The 23,764-nt window shown below is 37.1% G+C and overlaps 2 long non-coding RNA genes across 2 annotated transcripts; both read right to left on the bottom strand.

Annotated features, from left to right (window-relative positions):
• Positions 1-2,170: 2,170 nt before the first annotated feature.
• LOC125787477 (uncharacterized) lies at positions 2,171-3,981 on the bottom strand. The gene is made up of 3 exons (XR_007429348.1): positions 3,916-3,981; positions 3,504-3,875; positions 2,171-2,811 (listed from the first exon to the last, which is right to left on the bottom strand). It is a non-coding gene; the product is annotated as an uncharacterized LOC125787477 (long non-coding RNA).
• A 2,614-nt stretch (positions 3,982-6,595) lies between these two features.
• LOC111195364 (uncharacterized) lies at positions 6,596-22,199 on the bottom strand. The gene is made up of 3 exons (XR_002651592.2): positions 22,087-22,199; positions 7,658-7,755; positions 6,596-7,127 (listed from the first exon to the last, which is right to left on the bottom strand). It is a non-coding gene; the product is annotated as an uncharacterized LOC111195364 (long non-coding RNA).
• Positions 22,200-23,764: the final 1,565 nt, after the last annotated feature.

Consider the following 23,764-nt stretch of genomic DNA (forward strand, 5'->3'; position numbering starts at 1 on the left):
CCATTAGGATCTACCTGTTGAGACACATTGCTGTGTATCCAATATGCATCGCATTTCAATACCACATATGAAATAGGCCTAATTTGGTATCACAAATGTCAGATTTAACATATTTTTGCCATTTTCTGCCACAAAGTCAACATAGACAGATATCTGTAGCACATATGATAAAAAAATACTGGATTTGTTGTACTTGTACCTGCTGTGAAAATGGTCAATTTTTTTTTTTTTTAACACACTCGATGTTTGTTGAGCACAGAAACAAATATAGTACCAGTCAAAAGTTTGCACACACCTTCTCATTCAGTGTTTTTTTTTATTTCATTATTTAATGTATTGTCTACATTGTAGATTAATATTAAAGACATGAAAACTATTAAGGGACACAAGTGTTTGTCCTCCACATTAATCCCCTGATCTTAACCTGATGAACTGAGATGGTGTTTTAAGGTGATTTAATTGGGATGAGCTGAAGCTTCACAGCGTGAAGGAAAAGCAGCAGCTATTGTTCAGCACCTCTAGGAACTCCTTCCTTCAAGACACTGAGAAAACTACTCCAGGTCACTCTACCACATGAAGATGCTGTTATAAAGTATAAAACATATTCTGGTTTAACACTTTTTGTTTATAAAATAGTTCCGCATGTGTGCCTGTACAACTTTAATATAAAATTTTAATTTGTAAAAATGTATAACAAGAAAGAAACCTCACTAAAACGTTTGACAGGTACTGTATATACAGTATATATATATATATATATGTATACAAATCCTAAATAGTCCTCAATAGTTTCTGATTTTAACATTTTTTTAAATATATTTTAAGTTCAATTATGTTTATACATGTCAAATTAAATTCTTATTTAGATATAAAATTAATTGTAAATGTGTGTTTTCTGTAGAGATGCTGAACTTATTTTCATTTTCTATAAACAAGAACACAAGTAAATATAACAGGGCAGCCCACTACAACTGTTTCATACAAACCTATTCACCTTCACATTCTGCATTCTGAGCTGCTTTTATACTCACCTCAGTTGTATAGTGGATAGAGTGGTTACCATTAATAAACTCCTTATAAATGAGAATAGAACCACTTTAAAATGGGGCTTCTATATACAGGGTTTATATATAGTTTGTTAATATTAATAATTTTGTTGTACATACTTAAAAAAAAAAACATTAATAAGCATTATAAACATGTTACAACACATAATTAGAAAAGGTAACAGTGGCCTATTGTTTTCCAAATAGTGACCTTACATTCATTTCCATCAGTTAGTATTAATATATCTATTAAAATAATACAGAAAGTCAGATTAGTCATTTAATTAGATATTATACATTAAATTATGATTACTTGATAGATAACGAATCTGGTAGTTTAATGAAAAAAAAAATCTCAACAGATATGTTAATGCTGACTGATGGAAAAGACAAACGAAGACAAGCATTCAGAAAGATCAGAGGTTAAACAGTTAAAATGAATGTGGAATCACTTTTTGGCAAACTATTTAGTTGTATCTGCTTATGAATGTTTTTTTTAAGTATTTAAACCCTAATTAATAATCATTTACAATAAACTATGTATGAATCCTTGGTACCACTTTAAAATAAGACTACCGTTATAAAGGGTTTATAAATGGTTTACAATTAGTTTATTAATAGTTACTAATTAGGTTGTAAATGCCTTAAAATCATTAATAATCAGTTATAACATACGTAGAAAGGGCAACAATATAGATGGCTGTGTGTTTACTATTTGGAAAAAACAGGTCATTGTTGCCCTTTCTACGTATATGTGTTATAACTGATTATTAATGCTTTTAAGGCATTTACAACCTAATTAGTAACCATTAATAAACTAATTGTAAACCAATTATAAACCCTTTATAAAGGTAGTCTTATTTTAAAGTGGTACTGAATCCTTTATAAAAGAGTGTTATTTTAAAGTAGTAGCATAAGAAATGTTCCTAATAAAGTGCTGTTAACATTAAGAAACATCAAATGTAACATTCAGTTTAAGGTTTCCCTTAAGAGTTGCACTTCCCACCATGATTAATCTGTAAGCAGTGTGCGGTTTTAACCTCACAGACCACTGCATGTTTTTACTTCATGTTTTGGAATATTTGTTTCTTGCACTTAATAAACCAACATTTCTGTGCAGACCCACAACGGAAAGCTGTCAGTGAGAGCGGCCAAAAGTATGTGAGACCAGAGGGAGGTTAAACAAAACATGAAATCATCCTCCATCTACGTCCAGTCATGTCCTCGGTGGCCCTGTCTGAGAGAATTTCGTTCTTCACCATCAATATTTTATCATGGATTAAGATATGAGGTCAAGTGGGAGCTATCTTCACTGTCATCTTGTCTTTTACATGGAGAGCTGCTTAAATCCTTAACTGAAGAGGAGGTCATAAGAGCAGTTCAGGGGCTGCAGTTATTGCTACACTGCTATTGTTATTTTCTGGGATTGCAACTGGCCTTTGACAGACAGTGGATCAGACACGTATAATATCACACCGCTGTACTCTCCATCCCCACAGTTGTATAAAATCAACATTAATGAAATAATGCGTCTCAGGCTCTCAGGAGCTCAGTGAACTCCAGTCCAGTCCAGTCGTGAAATTTCCTTGCTACTAAATATTCCACAGCCAACTGTCAGTGATATTATAACACAGTGGAAGAGACTGGGAACTACAGCAACTCTGTGCTCAGTCAGTGTAAATAACAGAGTGGAGTCAGCGAATGCTGAGAAGCATAGTGCACAGAATTCACCAACATTCTGCAGAGTAACTACATCACTACACACCTCCAAACTTCATGTAGCTTCAGAGTTAATCATCACTACACACCTCCAAACTTTATGTAGCATCAGAGCTCATCATCACTACACACCTCCAAACTTCATGTAGCTTCAGAGTTAATCATCACTACACACCTCCAAACTTTATGTAGCATCAGAGCTCATCATCACTACACACCTCCAAACTTCATGTAGCTTCAGAGTTCATCATCACTACACACCTCCAAACTTCATGTAGCTTCAGAGTTCATCATCACTACACACCTCCAAACTTTATGTAGCTTTATGTAGCTTCAGAGTTCATCACCACTACACACCTCCAAACTTCATGTAGCTTCAGAGTTCATCATCACTACACACCTCCAAACTTCATGTAGCTTCAGAGTTCATCATCACTACACACCTCCAAACTTCATGTAGCTTCAGAGTTCATCACTACACACCTCCAAACTTCATGTAGCTTCAGAGTTCATCATCACTACACACCTCCAAACTTCATGTAGCTTCAGAGTTCATCACTACACACCTCCAAACTTCATGTAGCTTCAGAGTTCATCATCACTACACACCTCCAAACTTCATGTAGCTTCAGAGTTCATCATCACTACACACCTCCAAACTTCATGTAGCTTCAGAGTTCATCATCACTACACACCTCCAAATTTCATGTAGCTTCAGAGTTCATCATCACTACACACCTCCAAACTTCATGTAGCTTCAGAGCTCATCACTACACACCTCCAAACTTTATGTAGCTTCAGAGTTCATCATCACTACACACCTCCAAACTTCATGTAGCTTCAGAGTTCATCACTACACACCTCCAAACTTTATGTAGCTTCAGAGTTCATCATCACTACACACCTCCAAACTTCATGTAGCTTCAGAGTTCATCATCACTACACACCTCCAAACTTCATGTAGCTTCAGAGTTAATCACTACACACCTCCAAACTTCATGTAGCTTCAGAGTTCATCACTACACACCTCCAAACTTCATGTAGCTTCAGAGTTCATCACTACACACCTCCAAACTTTATGTAGCTTCAGAGTTCATCATCACTACACACCTCCAAACTTCATGTAGCTTCAGAGTTCATCACTACACACCTCCAAACTTTATGTAGCTTCAGAGTTAATCATCACTACACACCTCCAAACTTCATGTAACTTCAGAGTTCATCATCACTAAAAATAACTAATCAAACACTAATCAATAAAAAAATATGGACCAAAAATGTGTAACAACACTGTTGGATATCCTATTGTCAATGAAATGTATACTCCAAATTCCAATAGAAATGCTGCAAAATAACTTTCATTTTAGAGTATATGAAATTTGGAGAAAATTATATTTTTATCCAACACAATATCTCCACTGAAACCAGGGAAATTCTTAAGAGGATTTGGACATCCCTGGTACCCACATGCATTTGCTTGTATATTCTTTTGTTTTTGATGCATTAAAACATTTATTTGGTGTACCACCTTGGCGTGCTTCATGTACCACCAGTGGTACACCTACCACAGTTTGAGAACAACTGTTCTATAAAATGGAAAGAGAACTGAATTGATTGAATGTGTTACATCCTCTTCTGTGGAAGGTGGTGGATATAAATTAAATGTAACTCCTCCTGATATTTTTGTGTTGTGTTCAAAACTTGACGTGACACCCTGTAACTAACTGAGCATATTATATTATTTATTCTGTTTTATTAATTATTTTGTTGTAAACATTTATTATCACTGTGGGTGTATTTTATATCAATAGCCCGCTGTTGCACTGGAAGTTAGGAAGTCAGAAAGTCAGGAACCAAAAGTATGTAAGACCAGAGGGAGGTTAAGCAAAACTTTGAATCATCCTCCATCTACGTCCAGTCATGTCCTCGGTGGGCCTGTCTGTGGGAATTTCATTCTTCACCATCAACATTTTAACACAGATTAAGATATGAGGTAAAGTGGGAGCTATCTGCACTGTCATCTTGTCTGCTACAAGCAGAGCTGATTAAATTCAGGCCAGAGAAGATAAGATCATAAACGCAGTTCAGTTGGGCTGATTTTACTGTTGTTCTGGACTTTGATTTGCAACTGACCATAGAGAGAAACGGCATATGAGATATTCAAAATTGTTAATGTCCGAATTAACCCAAAGGAGCCCACAATGACATAGCTACGTATGTGTCATAGGCCCTTTAAAAGCCCTTTTCCCAGCACTCATTTTATGAAGTCCCTGAGTGACACTCACTGAACATCCTGAGAGCATCACTACAGGATCTGTGAGTGAATGTGTCTGTTCATCTGACCTTATATATGTATATATGAGTGCTGGGTTTGTGCTGGAGATAAAACTAAGCTCCTTTTAAAAGTGGATATTTAGCTTTTACAGGTCTGTTCTAAAAAAATAACCATTTAATTAAATGCTTTATTGAAATGTTTTGCATCCCATAAAACTTGTTCCGACACCATTTCAAGAACAAAATGATAAAATACAATGTAATGTATATTACATATAGATTTTAACTTTGAATATTTACAGCCACATGCTCTTTTTATTACAATAGGAACATAAACAACATGAGTGAGTTGCTTAATTCATTTAAAAAAAGTAATATTCAATATTCAGAACTGGGTCTAGGCTCTTATTAACCCTTTTTTTTTCATTTTTTATGTTTCTATATAATTTGAGCACACCACCTACTTATAACAATATTGACTTGGAACAATATCTCTTAAAAGTAGAAGTTCTTGGCTACTCCAGTGTTACCTTTTTCATGTTGTTTTAATCGTTTTGTACTGTAATAATCAATAATATTAATTTCAAAGCCTCACTGTTTTAACACCATCATACAAATATACTCTAACTCCATTAGTAGTCTATTACTAGTCTATTATTAGTCTATTACTAGTCTATTACTAGTCTATTACTGTCTAAATGATTGACCTAAAATGGCCAAAAAAAACAATATTTAAAATACAATCCTTTATATCACATATTGACATTTTTGATGATAGGATAAAATTGCTAAAAGCTGGAATGTGTAAAAACGTTTAGTGTTTTATACATATTTTAAATAGATTTTTCTTTAAAATGCAAGACAGAATATGTAGGATATTTGTTTGTAATTTAATGGTAAAAAATAGTTAGGAGATCAAAAATAGTAATGGTTTTGGTTGGTATAAGACTCAGTGCATCTCAAGTTTTAACTTTAATTTCAATGTTTGAGATTGTGTTAACATTTCATTATGAATAGGCCAATAGGAATGCTCTAAAATAACGTTATATTTATATTTACTTCCTATTATATTCCTTCTCTTATAACTTCCAGAGGCTTTTCTTATCAAAAGCAGACAGAAAGTAAGATAATGTGTTAGCCCACCAAATTCCATTGCTTCTTCTTGGAACAGATGTTACAGTGCGTTCCTCATTAGGGAGACTAATCTAAGCTTATTAAAGAAGCTGTTTAGTATTTAAAGACATTAGTTTAAACCCTTTTAAAACAAACAGGTATCTGTATTTGAACAGGCAGGCCAGATATGGGGTGGATCTTGGCTTTAGATTTATAGTCTACTAACAAGGGCCAGTTCAAGATGTGGGTGTCTAAATATGTTAGGTTCAACTTACTTATGGTTAACCAAAAAAAAGTACTAGCAAGTAATTTTTGTTGAAGCTGGTTAATCAGATTTAAACTATTGTAGAACATATAGTTTGAAATTAAGGATGCACAGAATATTTGGCAACTGAAATTATATGGAGAAAAATGGCAAAAACAAATCAAAAATAAAAATACAATTCTACATTTTTTTAGAGTTGTGTATTGATGGTTGTTGGTCTGCTAAAATGTTACAAATGTACAGTGTTTTAAAATATATACAACTCTGAAAAAAATAAGAGACCACTGCAGTTTCTGCTATTTATAGGTACATGCTTGAGTAAAATTAACAATATTGTTTTATTCTATAAACTACAGACAACATTTCTCCCAAATTCCAAAAATATATTGTAATTGAAAGCATTTATTTGCAAAAAAAAAAAATAGAAAAGGCTGAAATAAAAAAGATCCAGAGCTTTTAGACCTCAAATAATGCAAAGAAAACATTCATATTCATAAAATTTTAAAAGTTCAGAAATCAATATTTGGTGAAATAACCCTGGTTTGGTTTTTAACCACAGTTTTCATGCATCTTGGCATGTTTTCCTCCACCAGTCTTACACACTGCTTTTGAAAAACTTAATGCCACTCCTAGTGCAAAGCAGTTCAGCTTGGTTTGATGGTTTGTCATCATCAATCTTCCTCTTGTTTATATTCCAGAAGTTTTCAATTCTGTAAAATCAAAGAAACTCATAATTTTTAAACTGTTAACACTGTAGTTCTGTTATAGCTTTTCTTCTTATTTTTGGTGCAACCCAATTTTAAATATCAATTAGCAAAAGTACTATAAATATTTTTTTTAAGCTGTAAAAACTATTCTTATTTCAGTTTAAACCTCAATTCAAAACATTCTGCCTCTTGCCTGATGAACTGTTTACAGTGTGCAGTGTACCATATCTTTTATAAACGCTTAAACATGTTGAAAGGTGTGTAATATTACAATGCTATTCTTCAATTATATTCCTATTTGTTATTTTTTTGGAAAGAGAGAAGAGACTCTACAGGGTTTAGAACTACATTCTGGACAGTACTATATACTATATACTCAGCTAACATGTTGTCTACTCTTTTTTATTTACATTTATTTCACTTGGCTGGCTTACGTTCACTTGAATAATCGTGAATTATGTTACACACAAAAGCAAATGTAGCATTAGGCGTCTCGCCCAGGCCCTGTTATTAATGTAGTATGGCATGCTTACCCTGCTGGGGAAGTGAACCGTAGTCTGTCACAGGTGAGTGCGTATTTATCGCCACTACACTACTTCCTCTCTGCTCTGTGGAACGTACAGTCTGTATCCTAAATAACAATAGAGAATGGCATATTAAGGCATGAAACATCACCAAAGAATGAATAATTCATCTGAGGTGAATCCAGAGAGCAGCTGAGCAAGGGTGGAATCAGGGGCGTCTTCATAAGATTACGTATCGTGATTCATCAGGCTTGATGTTCTTTTTTTGTTTTGTGTTTATTTGTCCATGTTCCAGAGCATCTGCAGCCCATGTGACTCGTTTTAGGTTAAAGTCTTTTTTGGCTGTGTTGAAAGACAAGCTCAGACTGCTGTTCAAACAAGACAGCACGTTCCAGCCCAGAGTGCCCAGTTTTAGTCACACAGGTATTTAATGGCTGTTGTGGTATTCAGCAGCCAGGAACTGCTGAACTGCATAAGAGAACTGAGTAGGCCATATATCAGTGTGTAGAATAATATACTGCCCAGGATTATATTTGGCAGTGAGCTGTGCTTGGTTATACTCAGACCCTGATCTAACAGCAGATTTCAGACTACAGTATAAGAATTTAAACCACTCAGCTTATTTTATATAGCAGTTTATTATTTTCCAGTGCTGTCATGCGATAAAATCATCTGGAGCAGTGATTCTTAAACTGTAGTCTGGGTACCAAGGTGGTAGACTAGACGACCTTAGCTTCCACCTGTAATTTTCTTAACATTACAATAGTTTGTGTTTAGTGCTTTACCTATTACGCCAAGCTCAGACTTCACAACATTTTTGTCCCTCACAATGTTCACTATGTCAGATTAAGCAGTTATTTTCATTTTGTGTCGTTCTCGGGGGACTGGCAACACTACACGTTAGTCACCGACCAATCCTCGTCCGCGTTCTCGCGTGAGTACGTAGGTCATCGCGGGGGAGAAGCATAGAATCGGACAATCACGGCTACAGAAGCCCTTTGCGTGATGATAGTGCTTTTGTGCTCAGAAAAACAAAAAAAGAGGGAAAAGCGACTGTGGGCTCGTTCCTGGGTGGCCCAAATGGACATTACATGCTTTGTGAATTCCAGAGAGAACTTGAGGTATGGTAAAGATGTAACTGCTTAGGTTTCAGTGAATCTAAACAGAATATCTCATGGATGAAGTAGATTATTAGATGATTATTAGATTATTCTTCTGTTTCTCTGGTCCAGAGAACTGCAGGAGCCTCGTCCTGCTTTCTTTTCCTATGTTTACATCTGTGCGCCACAGAACGCTCCCTCCGTCCGTCAGGGAGCAGGTCACGGAGTAGCGTGTCAAACTAGACGATCAAATACAAAAAATTCTAACGTGCTAGTCTTTCCGTCGGACGCTCCGACGACGTCGCTCACGTCAAATTACTGCTCTTTGACTGTGTCACACTACACGGACCTTTGTTGCTCGCGACACTGAAATTCGGATCCAACGCACACAATGTGTCGGCGTCGACAAAATCGTCTGATCCGGGCATTAGAACGTGTAGGTAAGCTACACTTCAGTCCTTCATTACTCACAGAACTACAGTTTTATAATTATTAACATCAGTTTCATTGGTCCTAGAGTAAACCCCTGTGGAATGCGACAAAATATGCTATATCAACCAATAGTTCTGTGTCTAAGCAAAATTTCTCAATGGGCAGAATGAATGAATGAATGATTCCTTTTTTTAGAATGATTTTGTGATTTAGTGCAAACTGCATTACTCAAAACAACACAGACACGTGTTCCGAAGATTAACCAAATCACCTAAATTACTAAACAGCCTGCTTATCATTTTATAAACAAAGAAAAGTTTTGTGCACAGTGCACAGAAATGCTCACACACATGCTGGTCAAGCACTTGATTGATGCTTTTTAAGGCATTAGCGCTTGTGCTTTTGGCCTAAAGATCCAGAAGGGAGAACTATGTTTCTGACTTCTGCGAGTACAACGCTGATAAGGAAAATGAATAGACTGAACCCTATTATAAAGGCATTCATTTTCATCTGGCCTGTGTGGAGTTTAAGTCTAAGAAAATAGCTTTGATAAGAAGCAGTGTGCTGTCAAGAGTCTGGAATTGCTTCATAAAAGACTGGATAATTTGTTCTCGCTAATGTAAATCATGCTCTGTCCAAAGAAGCAGTTTTCATTGGGAAGACCTAACCCTTTCCTCTCTGATAAGCCCAAAGAACACAATGAGAGAAAGCTCCTGTTATCTTATTCAAAACTACACTAGGAGACTTCATTCTTGTATCTTGTATCAAGTCAAGAGCGCCTTTTTCTGCCAACTTTCTCAAATAAAACTCAAATATTTTATCTCTGACATCAAACAGATTCACTCCAACTGTTTTTCTTGAAGTCGAGAGCTTTTACAACACCTGATACCTCAACTTAGCCAGCTGGTGTTGCCCATACATCAGAGAATGTACCTAAGGCCCAGATGTTCTATAATTGAACAAAGGTGCTAATAATATTAAAAGTCCTATAATACCACTAGGGAACAGTGGATTCATACAATACCAGGCAAAAAATGGCACACACCTTAAATTGTTGTGTGTTTTTTTGTTTCATTATTTTCTGCACTGTATATAATAACTTAAGATATCCAAAGAAAAACATTAGTATTTAGAAAAATAATTTATTTTAAACAGCTGGAATTTTCTCAGCTTTATGAGGTAGAGTCACCTGGAAAGGCTTTCAGTTAACAACTTTATTTGCAGAGATACACAACATTACCCAAGATGAGTAGACATGACACAGGTGAAGTTAAGAAAGAAAAAATAGAAAAATAGAGAAAAGAGGGGGAAGAAGAAAGGAAAAAAGGAGGATAAATTCTATTACCCATTTTTTCTGTAAAATGTACATGTGAACATGCAAGCAGACATAGACATGCAGACAAGCATCCCCAGCTGCACATAAAAACCCGCACAGACAGCACTACACACAGCACTGATGGGCCGGACCGCACCGCACACCCCCCACAGAGGCAACCCTTCCCCCTCATCATTGTCCTGCACCCACCCTAATCTCCGCCCAGGACAAAGCACACGATTCACTTTGGTTCACAGTGATGGTCAGTCAATACGAAAAATTTTAAGAACTCTAAAAGTATCCTCAAGTGCAGTCGCAAAGACCATCAAAAATGTTATGATGAAACTGGCACTCTTCAGGTTTGCCCCAGGAAAGAAAGACCAAGAGTTACCAGCCTAAGAAACCACAAACTAACAGCACTCCATATAAGAGCACCTAAATGTTTTTTTGTTCTTTTGGTTTAACACGTCTAAGTTACTACATAAGTCCTTATGTGTTCCTTCATAGTCTGGATGACTTCTGTATTCGTTTACTATATTAGGACAAAAAGAAAAACACTGGCTGATAAGGCGTGTCCATACTTTTAAGTGGTACTGTACGTAAAGACCTTTTAGAACATACAGGTCATTCTCCAGTCCATAAAAGTCCATATGGAAACTTCAGGAAATTGTATACTTCATATTATTTTATTATCAATTAAATGTGTTAAATAGCAGTAAATTAATAGAAAAGATTCAGTTACACTAGCATGTTGACAATAACAGTTAAATGCTTATAACAGCTAAAAAAAAATCTTTTTTAATTTTTCTATTTGTTTATAGTGTAACCCATTTGTATCAGGTCAGTTTTTAACTACAGGCCAAACATTATTTGGTAATACTTTACAATAAGAGTACATCATATAACAATACTTGCAACAGTAATAGATATTGTTAAATGGTTAAGTAATGTCTTAAATATTAATTGACAGTGGCAAAGATATTATTAAACGTTAATTTGGGGACATATTATAACTCTTTTTACACAAGTTAGAATAGGTATATGGGCTATACAAAACATGTTCATAAAACCACTCTCATAAAAAGAGTCTTACCAGCTCTATTCTCGCCAGCTTCAGTCCCTTCCAGAATAAACCGTTCAGGGCTCTGTCACTTTCATGCAAATTAGCTGTTGCTGGCCACGCCATGTTTACACTGAGCGTTTGCCACATGTTAGTGTTAACTTGTGCTAAATGGCAAAACACAAACAAGCTAGTTCATGCATTACTGCAATAGAAACACAAAAGTCATTATTTTAAAGAACTTACATCTTCCTTATCTGCTGACTTGCCATATACAGTAGGTACAGATCCCTCCCACAGATGAAGTCTGGTTGGCAGATCGTCAACTGATCAAGTGGGTGGGGCTCTGGTGGGTGTTGACGGGTGAGGGGTGGTGTCAGGGTGGTTCTAATCAGGTTTCCTTATTGTAACAGCTCAAAGAAGTATATGATTCCTGACACCAAACTGTTGTCAGTTGATTCACAGAAAACAGATGGATGGATTTTTTGGAGTGTTTATAGGGGCAGTTTAATCCAACTGAAAATTCTACAGAACACAAAAAGTGAATTTTGCATAATGTGTCCCCTTTAATGATTAATAACACTAGTGTGAATTAATAATTAGCTAAGGGATTTTGTACTGTTTAATAATGTATCCTAAATACATCCTAAATTATGAAGGAGCATCACCTTCAATTAAATCTCTCATAGACTGAACTTCTGGTTATACCAGCAAAACCATCTTTTCAACACAACTTCTCTATAAGTATCGACTCTCTCTCTCTCTCACCGACAAAGGTTGCTAGGAACCTGGGTGTTCTGGTTGATGACCAACTCTCCTTCACGCACCATGTGGCCTCAGTTGCTCGGTCCTGCCGCTTTGCGCTCTATAACATCCGAAAAATTAGACCGTTCTTGACGCAACAGGCCACCCAACTCCTGGTGCAAGCGGTCGTCATCTCACGGCTCGACTACTGCAATGCCCTGCTAACTGGCCTCCCGGCCTGTGTAGTAAAACCACTCCAGATGATCCAGAACGCAGCAGCACGTCTGATCTTCAACCAGCCAAAACGGGCACATGTCACCCCGCTGCTCATTGAGCTCCATTGGCTACCAGTTGATGCTCGCATCAAATTCAAAGCTCTTACAATCGCCTACAAGGTGATGACAGAACAGGCTCCTTCCTACCTGCACTCGCTCCTGAAGGCTTACGCTACCTCCCGGCCGCTGCGCTCCTCCAATGAACGTCGCCTCGCTTTGCCAAACATTCACACAAAGCAATCCAGACTGTTCTCATACAGAGTTCCCCAATGGTGGAACAAACTACCTTCCACTACCAGATCAGGAGAATCTCTCGCTATCTTTAAGAAACTCCTGAAGACAGAGCTCTTCAAAGAGCACTTACTCTCTTAACACCTCTAACACACTAACTACTTCTAACCTCATTTCCTTCTTCCCCTCCTTCACTCCTCTATCCTATTATTCCCCTTTGACCTCCTTTTATCCCTATCCAAAGATGTTTTACCTTTAAACTTATTTTACATTGTACTTGACTATTGTAAGTCGCTTTGGACAAAAGCGTCTGCCAAATGTAATGTAATGTAATGTAATGTAAAAAATACCTCCCTCCCTCCCTACCTCCCTACCTACCTATTGTAAAGTGTCACCAATTATTAAATGTGGACAATTCTAGGTCTAAAACTGATTGTAATTATAATATAAATGAACTGTACACGAGAAAGGGATGTATACAATATGACTATATCTATACACAGTAAATATATTAAACAGGCTATTAATTAACAGTGCAGCATTGCAAATAGCCAACAAAAAAGAACTCCCTTCCTACATTCTCCTTGCAAAGACAGTGAAATGCTGTTTTACCTTTTAGCACCTCACATGTTCCTGCCCACAGCACTGAGAACGGAAAAGCCAAGATGTACAGACAGATGCCAAAGACAGCAAATCCACAGTGCTCCTGGTGCCAGTGTGGGTTTTAGGGTTATAGGTCTTGTGTGTCTTATGCAAAGTTCAAGAAAACATCCACTAGATAAATATCAGTAAGTTCTGGTTCTATGGCTATTCTGGGCAGTAGTTCAAATACAACACCCAGTGAGTCTGATGAACTAGCACTCTTCATCACTGACATAACCCCTATCAGTCAATGTCCCAAATATTTGCAGAATAAATGTATTCTTTGATAACATGTGTCACATGTTGTATATATAACAGATCCAAATCGATGTAAAGTACAGTACTGTAGAAACAGTTAAAACTGAGGGTTTATATGGCCCTACTTTAGTTTCATAATCTCACAACTAGAATTCATAGATGAACTGCTGCATCGTCTGTAGTAGTTATTTAGTAATACATGTTAAATTAAACATCTATACCGCATAATGAGCTTGGGTTTTTAAAAAGTTCAACAACAATAGAGGTCTTGTGGAGAAGATGTGGTGGGGCAAGTATGTAATATTTGAGATATTTCTTTAAACTCCAGTAATCTCTTGGTATGTAAACTATGCATGTGAAAGATGCCATGTTCAACGTGCCTTAAAGGCTGCTATGTTCACTGTAAAATGCAATTCAAATGATCAAATCCATATGATGTAAGCCAGGGACTGTCTGATTTCTTAAACTGACATTTGATTATGTAGTTACGTTTTTAAAGAAGATATGTTACTAGGGGTGTGACGAGACACAATATTGGGTTCACGTGAACGAGACGAGACGAGATTTAAAAATAAAATGTTAAAGAAAACGTCAAAAATGAAAAATGGCTTGAAAACTAGAGTTTTATTTGACAAAATCCTATAACGCAAACTTAACAGACTGGTTTCTCTCACTCATTGATTCTATAAGAAATAGAAATAAGAATAAAAAATAAAAATAAAAATTTTCTAGGTCTTATATAGTGCAAACAATAAGTGCAAACTAGAGGGGGGCGATACCGGGAATTTTGGTATCGATCCGATACCAAGTAAACGCAGGGCCAGTATTGCCGATATCGATACTGATACCGATACTTTTTAATATTTAAGCTTTATAGATCCAAATGATCCAAAAACCTAGGATATAATTTCACCAAACATTGTAAGTGATAACAAAATACTTTAGTATCACAATCAACATTTTTTGTTTAGAAACAATGGAACAGTAACAAAACAAAGTTTAAATATAAAGTAAAAAAATATTAAAAAATAAAATAAAAATAATCTTTTCTAGTTCTTTGTTTCTTTGTTTCTTTTTTTAATAGAATTGTCATTTGGAAAAACAATAAAAAATAAGGAATTGTCTTCCTTTCAGTGCAATTCAAATGCAAGTTTTTCTTAAATAAAGTGTAAAGTGTAAAAAAATATCACTCAACACAAAGGTAGAGGCCTGTCGACTCGAGGAGAGCGCTGAGTGGGCGGGGCCAGGCTGAGCCTACCTGCGTGGCGGTTTGGCTGGCTTTGCTGAGCCATGTGACGCATGTGCAACAACAGACCAGAGAGTAGACTGTGGTGAATCTCGTGCGCAGCAGTCAGTGCGTGCGGCAGAGAAAAAAGCTTGAATATCGATATTTTTACACGAGTATTGCTCAATACCAATACCAGCGTTGGTATCGATATTATCGATATTTGGATCGATCCGCCCACCTCTAGTGCAAACCACAACCAGTCATATTAAGACTATGGTTTGTGTTTTTTTCTCCTAAATCTCTTGTAATTTCACTATGCATAACCACAACCAGTCATATTTTGACTTTGCTTGAAGTGCAAACAGAGACAGAACTTTTTTTAATACAGTACAGAGCTAGGGGATTTGTGCAACTGTCTATGAAAGTCACGTGTAGGATTTACTTACAGTATTTATATATGGTTTGTGTCTTGTTGGTCACTCTGTTACCGTTTATTGTTTCCACTGGAGCCAAAATGCAGCCAGACATACAACTTAAAAGTAGCAGAAGCATCTTCTATACAAATGCCCGAATTTTCCTCTTCTGCTGAGAGCTGCTCTCACTGCTCAGCCACCACACTCTATCGCTATCGCTACTGGGTTGCCAGATCCCTCTTAAAAAGTCCACAATTAACTGTTTTTTTTGCCTCGCGAGACAGGTTTAAGCCTGACGAGAAATATTGTCTGTCTGTGCCACGAGATCTCGTCACACCCCTATATGTTACTTCTGTTTAAACATCAGTTTATGCTTTTTGAACTTTAGCCATGGTGTGTTCAGCATGTTCTTACACATGTCGTATCACTATGGCTACCTCTATGTACAGTTTATACTATACAGTTTACAGTTGTACTAGGGGTGGGGCAAATTCTCGATTGTTAGATGCGTTGCAATACGGATGTGGATGATTTGAATTAATTCCCAAATGACAACGATTTTCTAGACATTGGCTATAACTAAGAAAGTAATAATGATGCAACACAAAAGGTTGAACTCAGAAGTGCGTAAGTGTAGATCCGTATAGTTATCTGCAGTGCACATAACAGAGAGACAAAATGCTAGTGTATAAAAGCACTTTGACTTCCATAAAGATGAATGGAAAAAGGACACAAGAACCACACAGTATGTAAGGTGTATTAAACTAAAGTAAAATATGGGTTATCAGACCATGTGCGCGTAATACTGAACTGCTATGCTAGCTAAACTGCTGCTGGGATTTGCTGAAGTTACAGAGTAACTCTAGAAACCAGGTAAGATCGATGCAGAGACTTCCACTGCCACAGAATCTTATGCACTGAATTTTATCAGCAATGAGTTTGTGCTCCAACCAAGAGCAGTGATTGAAAGCAAAATAAGAGAAAGCTGCTTTGGTACAGCATATCTTTTTGGGTTCTTTGAACTGATTTTTGGCTCATAGCAAATAAGGTTGGTTAAAACTTAGCATTTGTTAAAATATATTAATTAACAACAAGCATGCTGCAACAGGTGCACATTTTGTCCTTTTTTGTTCATTCTGTGTGATGCTGAGATGTGTGCTCTCGAAAGTTGGCATATATTTGTCATTAAATGTGTTCTGATCATCATCTTAGTCACAATAATAGACAAACACAGTCTGCTTAAACTAATACCACACAAAACAATTATATGTTTGCATGGTTTTATTCAACACAACATGTTAATATTCACAGAGCAGAGTGGAAAAAGTATGTGAACCTTTGGATTTAATAACTGGTTGATCCTCCTTTGACAGCAAAAACCTCAACCAAACATTTCCTGTAGTTGCAGATCAGACCTGCAGAACGATCAGGAGGAATTTTGGACCATTCCTCTAAACTGTCTCAGTTCAGCAATATTCTTGGCATATCTGGTGTGAATCTCTCTTGAGGTCCTGCCACAGCATCTCAACTGGGTTGAGGTCAGGACTCTCCAGAAGGCGTATTTTCTTCTGTTGAAGACGTTCATTCGGTTGTTGATTTTATTTTTATGTTTTGGGTTGTTGTCCTGTTGCATCATCCATCCTCTGCTGAGCTTTAGTTGGTGGACAGATGGTCTTAAGTTTTCCTACAAAATGTCTTGGTAAACTTGGGAATTCATTTTTCTGTTGATGACGGCAATCCGTCCAGGCCCTGAGGCAGCAAAGCAGCCCCAAACCATGATGCTCCTCCACCATATTTCACAGTTAGGATGAGGTTTTGATGATGGTGTGCTGTGCCTTTTTTTCTCCACACATAGCGTTGTGTGTTCCAAATAACAACATTTTGGTTGTGTCTATACACAGTACATTTTGCCATTAGTGCTGTGGAACATCCAGGTGCTCTTTTGCAGACTTCAAACATCCAGAAATGTTTTTTTTGGACAGCAGTGGCTTCCTCCATGGTGTCCTCCCATGAACTCCATTCTTCTTTAATGTTTTCCTTATTGTTGATTTGTCAACAAAAATGTTAGCATGTGCCAGAGATTTCTGTAAGTCTTGAGCTGAGACTCTAGGATTCTTCCTCACCTCATTGATCATTCTGCGCTGTGTTATTGCAATCATCTTTACAGCCTAGGGAGATTGGCAACAGTGTTGAACTTTCTCCATTTATAAACCGTCTGTCTTATCATGGACACGTGAACATCAAGGCTTTTAGAGATACTTTTGTAACACTTTTCAGTTTCATGCAAGTCAAAAATTATTGAACGTAGGTCTTCTGAGAGCTCTTTTGTGCGAGGCATGATTCAAATCAAGCAATGCTTCTTAAGAACTGCACAGTGATGTGAGTTTTTATAGGGCAGGGAAGCTTTAACCAACACATCAAATCTTATCACATTGATTGGACTCCAGGTTGGCTGACTTATGGCTACAAATAGCTCTTAGAAAAGTCATTAGCCTAAGGGGTTACATACTTTTTTCACACAGAACTGTGAATGTTAACATGTTGTGTTCAATAAAACCACGCAAAAGACAGTTGACTGTGGAATAATTGGTGGAAATTTCATGATTGGACTTGAACAGTCAATTCACTGAGCTCTTGAGAGCGACCCTTTTTAACTAATGTTTGGAGTTGTGTGACACTGTTTTATACACCTGTGGCCATAGAAGTGATTGGAACACCTAAATAAAATAATTTAGATGGATAAGTAGATTCTGATTCTGTACCATACCCCCTCCATTATGTTCAAGGCTGGACCAACCAGAATCTCACAATAAGAAAAATGTTGGCAGAGAATATGGAAGTATGCAAGGTTTTATCACTCAGATGGAGTAAATGCTTGAGTTCCTCTTCTGAAGCAATTTTGTTTCACAATTTGAAAAATGTCTGGCAGAAAATCTCAGATGGATTTGCATGGTTAGAGACTACATATGACACATTGCGGCAGCCAAAAAACAAAAAAACTGTTTTTTCAATGTGAGGTGACATCTGCCTGGAACATCATGGGGATCTGTATCTGAACAGGACTAAAATGTTCAGGCCACCACTAAGTTCAAATGAAAGTATTTCAGACTGTAATTTTCTCAGGGGTCGAGAAAGAAAAACACAGACATGTCCATTTTGGACGGTAAAAAAATCACAGAGGAGCACTTGCTAAAGGATTCCATGTAAATATAGGCATGTCCAAATAGGGCTAAAGTCAGTTTACTGTATACTTACTGTAAGACATTAGACTGCGTAGAAATATGTTTTTTTTTTTTGCATAATCAGATTCAGAAGAATCAGAAGTTCATGCAACATTCACATTCAACAATGCATGCAAAAACATGTGGAGAATTGAAAGCTTCCCCTGAACTAACACAAGTTAAGGTAGTAGCCAATTCATAAAATGTCTAGCTTTGAGCAAATCCACGCCAAGCTGAAGAATTAAGTGAATTTGATTTAACCATTTTTATGATTTCCACTGTCAGCGAAGCAGCATGTGTTTTTGCTTATTTCCCCCAGCCTGCGGTTACGGACAAACAGAGACAGTGGATTATCTCAGGGAGTCTACTGCTGCTGAGGTGAGATCCATAAAACTGCCAAGCCGAGATTCCTGTCGCCCATTCCCAGTGCGTCCCAGCAGGAGTCCTCCGGGGGAACAGGGGCGCATTCCAAGGGAGAAGAACAGGAAAAAACACAGCTCACAGAATTATGGAACCTGAACCGCACTGACCTTGTTACAACCGCGCCGTCCAAACCCACAGGCTGTGGGACTGCGTGGGGTGGGAGTAGCGCTTTCAATGGCAGTGCTGTTTACTTTTCATGACTTTATAATTCCATCAGTCATTAATCAGTGCTCTCTGTGTGACCCTGGTAAATCCATGATCCTGCGCCTTATATGAGTCTCTTTCACCATTAACACAAGTTTTAATGTCAGCACAGCGTTTGTGGTTTCACGCTTGTCAGCTCTATTTGATTTGATCTGTCATGGACTACATTACAATCCTATATAATCACCTTATGAATGAATCCCAGACTGAAAGAATAAATTAATTCGGAAAATTGCTTCAGCAGAACTCAGCAGTGCATGTAGAACCAAAGACTGAACACCAGAAATTCCAAGAGTCAACAAGTTTTTAACTGTAATTAATGTCTAAAAAGTAGCTAAAGGCAGTTACTGAATTATACCCTGACATGCCTCACCGAATGTCATAGGATAGTATGTTACTTGACTACAAGGTGTTACCTAAGGGGACAGCTTGGGAATGCCCACGTGTGTATAAGTTGTGAGGTGTTATATCAGTGACACTACATACTGGCCAGCATGCCAAATGCAAGGTGATGTGAATGATGAGCAATCAAGCGAATCCCTATAGAGGGCTCCAGATAGGGGAATACATAATAGAAAGCATTACCATCCACAGTGGACAGCAAAGGGGTGGTAATTATTGTAAGTCATTATATACTCTGGCTTCCATTAGACACTAGTCCTGTCTCATGACTTTTGGTACCTTAGTGTATCTCATGATTTTCTATTTAATATTGTAATATTACTCATAAAGGCAAGTTTTTATTTTTATTTTGGGATTCTATTACAATGCAATTATGTAATGATATAATTAAATATTGGATTAAGTAGTAAAGTACATTCTATATACATTTACAGTACCAGTCAAATTTTTGTTCGTTATTTTAAAGTGTTCTGCATTGTCATTTAATACTAAACTCATTCAAATTACATAGAAAAACATAGAATTTCAGATTCAGTTTTGCACATCTTGGCTGGATTTTTTTAGTTAGCTTTATGCGGTAGAGTCACCTGGAATAGCTTTCAGTTAACAGCTGTGCTGAATTCAATCAAGAGTTTAAATACTTTCATTTCTTCCTCTTAATGTGTTTGAGAGCATCCGTTGTGAAAAGGTAAAGTTGGTATACAGTGTTCTAATCTATATTATTAAAACTACTAAACTAAGTAAAGAAAAAAAATACTTTAAGAAACGAAGGTCAGTTAATACAAAAAAATTCAAGAACTTTAAAAGTGTCCTGAAGTGCAGTCGCAATGACCATCAAAAATGTTATGATGAAACTGGCCAGTCCGTCACTCTGCGGATGAAGGGGCGTCGTCCTGGTCTTATGGATTCCCAGGATGCGGCAGACCTCCGCCATGACCTCCGACTCGAAATTTCTCCCCTGGTCGCTGTGCAGTTCTTCCGGAACTCATCAGGACCGCCCCAGGAAAGGAACAGAAAGAGTTACCTCAAATTGTACAGGAAAAGTTCCTCAGTTACCAGCCTCAGAAAATGCAAGTTAACAGCACCTCAGGTAAGAGCTCCTAAATGCTTTACAATATTGTGGTGTGGAAGAGGAAGGAAGACCCGTGAGACTCATGATGAATGCTCAACAGCTCCTTTATTGAACCGGCTTGCCACTCACTTACAGCCTTCAACAAGACTAGGAGAGCTAAAACCAACCACCCACAGAGCTCAAATAACCCAAAGGCCACCAACCCAGCCCAGATGGCAGATCCAGAGTGGTGCCCACCCTCTCTGCATAACCCCTCCCAAGGGAGATGCCCCACCCCTGTCATCCTCGCACACAGGAGAACAGAAACATGCCTGCAGGCAGCCACACACACAACCCAGAGCCGCCACAATATAAAACATATTCGATAATTATGCAATTGATTGGTACTGCATAATCAGTGTTGAGAGTGCACTTTGAGTCTGACTTTTCTAATTTAAATGTTGGAAATAACACAACGAGTTTTTTCCCACTCCTATTGTACGCAATTATCTTTTACCAATTAAAAGTGTCCAATCCACACTTTCAAGTACAATTTAATTGTTTGTTCCAGAGAGTTAGAGAGGCATAAGGGAGAAATAATATTGTATTGCAAAATACCTTTCTTATTCTTGCCTCATCTAAGTTTTAATAACGGAATATTAATCCTGTGATTCAAAGGATGAATGATCTCTTCCTTTATACCTGTTAGTGGACAATGACAGCTCTTGGCTGTTGAGAGTGATGAAGATTTAAAGCAAGAAGGAGAGACAAAAAGAGAGAGAGAAAAAAAGTGAAAATAGAAAAGTGAGGGACAGACAGACAGAAACACAGACAGCGTGGGTTAGTGATATAGGATCTCAGAGGTGCTATAAAGGCCAGATGCGACTGGTTTCTGGTGAGTGTCTTAGTTTGACGGTACAGCAAGGGGCTGTATTTCTACCTGCAGTTCGACAGTGACTGAGGAGCTCCTCTAGACACCTCCGCCATTAATTGAATCAGACTGGCCTGTCTGACTTCGGCCCAGGGGAATTGGGTGTGAGGCCCATCAGTGAGTGTCAAGGAGTCGTCTTACAGCAAACAAAAGCTTGGGAGCCTCCAGTTATTCTCCTTTTCCATCCTTGGGTGAGGTTCTTCTATGGTAGCCTACACTATCACGTCCATTATCTTTTCTTGCAAGACTGAAATCTTACAAAATTGTTTGGTTAAAGGTCTGTGGCAAGTTCCAGCACAACACTGGAGCCATTAGCTTAAAAAAACACCAAGGCCTTTACACTTCCACCCAACTCTGCCTGTTATTGATCACAGCGATAGACATGATCCATGAAGAAGGTGACTGCTATGGTGGGCTGGCATGTCTTACTTTAGAGATTCAATAGATTTTAAGAAAGGCTCAGCTCAAGCACTTTCATTTGGTAAACACTAGCTTAATACCTGCTTACCTTCTGAACCATCTTTTCTGCAGAGTAAGATCCTTATCAGAGGAAATCCTCTCCAGCTGGATGTCTCCTGGCTTGAGAGAACAACCTCAATATAAAGGAAAACAGAGGACAAAATTACCTTGATGGACTGGTAAAGTCAAATAAAATCCTATAAATAAAGTCATTAAAAAAACTAAATAAAAACATTAAATTCATAGGAAATAAGTTAAGGAACAACTGAATACAACAATAATAGAACCACAATAGAAAAAAATAATAAAGAGGAAAATCTAGGATAAAGGGAGGATAAAATGAAGTTAACTGAAATGTAATGAAGATAACTCTTTCTTGTTTTTAATGTATTTCATCTGTTACACTCTAAAATTAGCAACTAAGTATTCATCATTAGACACTTTTCTTAAACATATTTCTTTTCCTGCTTACTAGCAATATAATATTTTAACTGGCATTACCTAAGAAGATTTTTCTTTATCTCAACTGATTTTACAATTTCAATTTTACAAATATGTGTTGGTTCTTGGTTGGGATGTATATACTTTCTGTAATGTGAAAGTTCCTAAAAAAAAGGAAAAATCTCGTTTAAAAAATGGAATCACTATAGAATAACTCTGGCATTGTCAATTTTAAAACTGTAGAGGATATTAAATTTTAAATCACAAAATTGCAAACCAAAACGTCCATTCAAAACCCACAGACTGCATTTATTCTTGCGCCTGCTGGAAGCCTACAAGTGGTACATGTTTTCAATAAAGAAAAAAAAAAATCTCTCCCAAACAACAAACAAACAAACAAAAAAAAACATACAGTGTTAAAGTTACATAGACTAAAAGACATTTCTTAAATTAAGAAATTCATTCAGTAAAGAAAGCATATTAAAAGCATTTCTGATTTCATCAATGAGATAAAAACACTGTATACTATGATAACTTTCTGGAATGGCCCGTGTGTTAAATTAAAGCTATGACTATATGTTTCTTCTTAGAGCAGGTGTCAGTTTGATCAAAATGTATTAGCAAGGAGTCATTGCTATCAAGCAGAGCGATGAATGAAAGCCTGGAAGAGGATTTTATGTTTTATGTTTATGATTTTTGGGTGAACCTCAGACCCATTCATCTTATGTATGAGGATAGTTGTCATCTGTAAACAATTATTGTGCTTACTGTAGCTAAATAAGAGCAATAATTCAGTATAACATTATCTAATCACTATGACAGGCCCACCAAGAATTTCAACAACATCATGCCTCCGTGTCCTTCAAAAATCACTGTCTCATATTTCCATTTATTGGCTGATAAAACAGCTTCAGACTGCAATGAGACATTATCAGTCTACTGAAGCAATGCACGGTGCCAGGAAAGCATTTTCCACTAATATTAAGCAAATGTTAAACAGACTACAGAAGGTGTTTCGTTGTAGGGAATCGATATAAGCCTAGTTGGAAGTCTTGTCTGTATTGTGTTTAATCCAAGCAGAACAGAAACTGAAAACAGTATTTATGTGTTTCCTGTGTAATACAGTTTGTTGTTTAAGTATCCAATGTTTTGACATAGACCAGCGCATGAATTTTCAATGTACTGTGGCAGAAATCAGTTGTTTGCCACCAACCCAGAGGCTGGTTTACCCTACATTTCCCCACATTTTCTCCTTTTCCACAGAGATCATGAGATGATTACACAGT

The sequence above is a fragment of the Astyanax mexicanus genome, chromosome 24 (assembly GCF_023375975.1).
Source record: "Astyanax mexicanus isolate ESR-SI-001 chromosome 24, AstMex3_surface, whole genome shotgun sequence".
NCBI classification, from domain to species: domain Eukaryota; kingdom Metazoa; phylum Chordata; class Actinopteri; order Characiformes; family Acestrorhamphidae; genus Astyanax; species Astyanax mexicanus.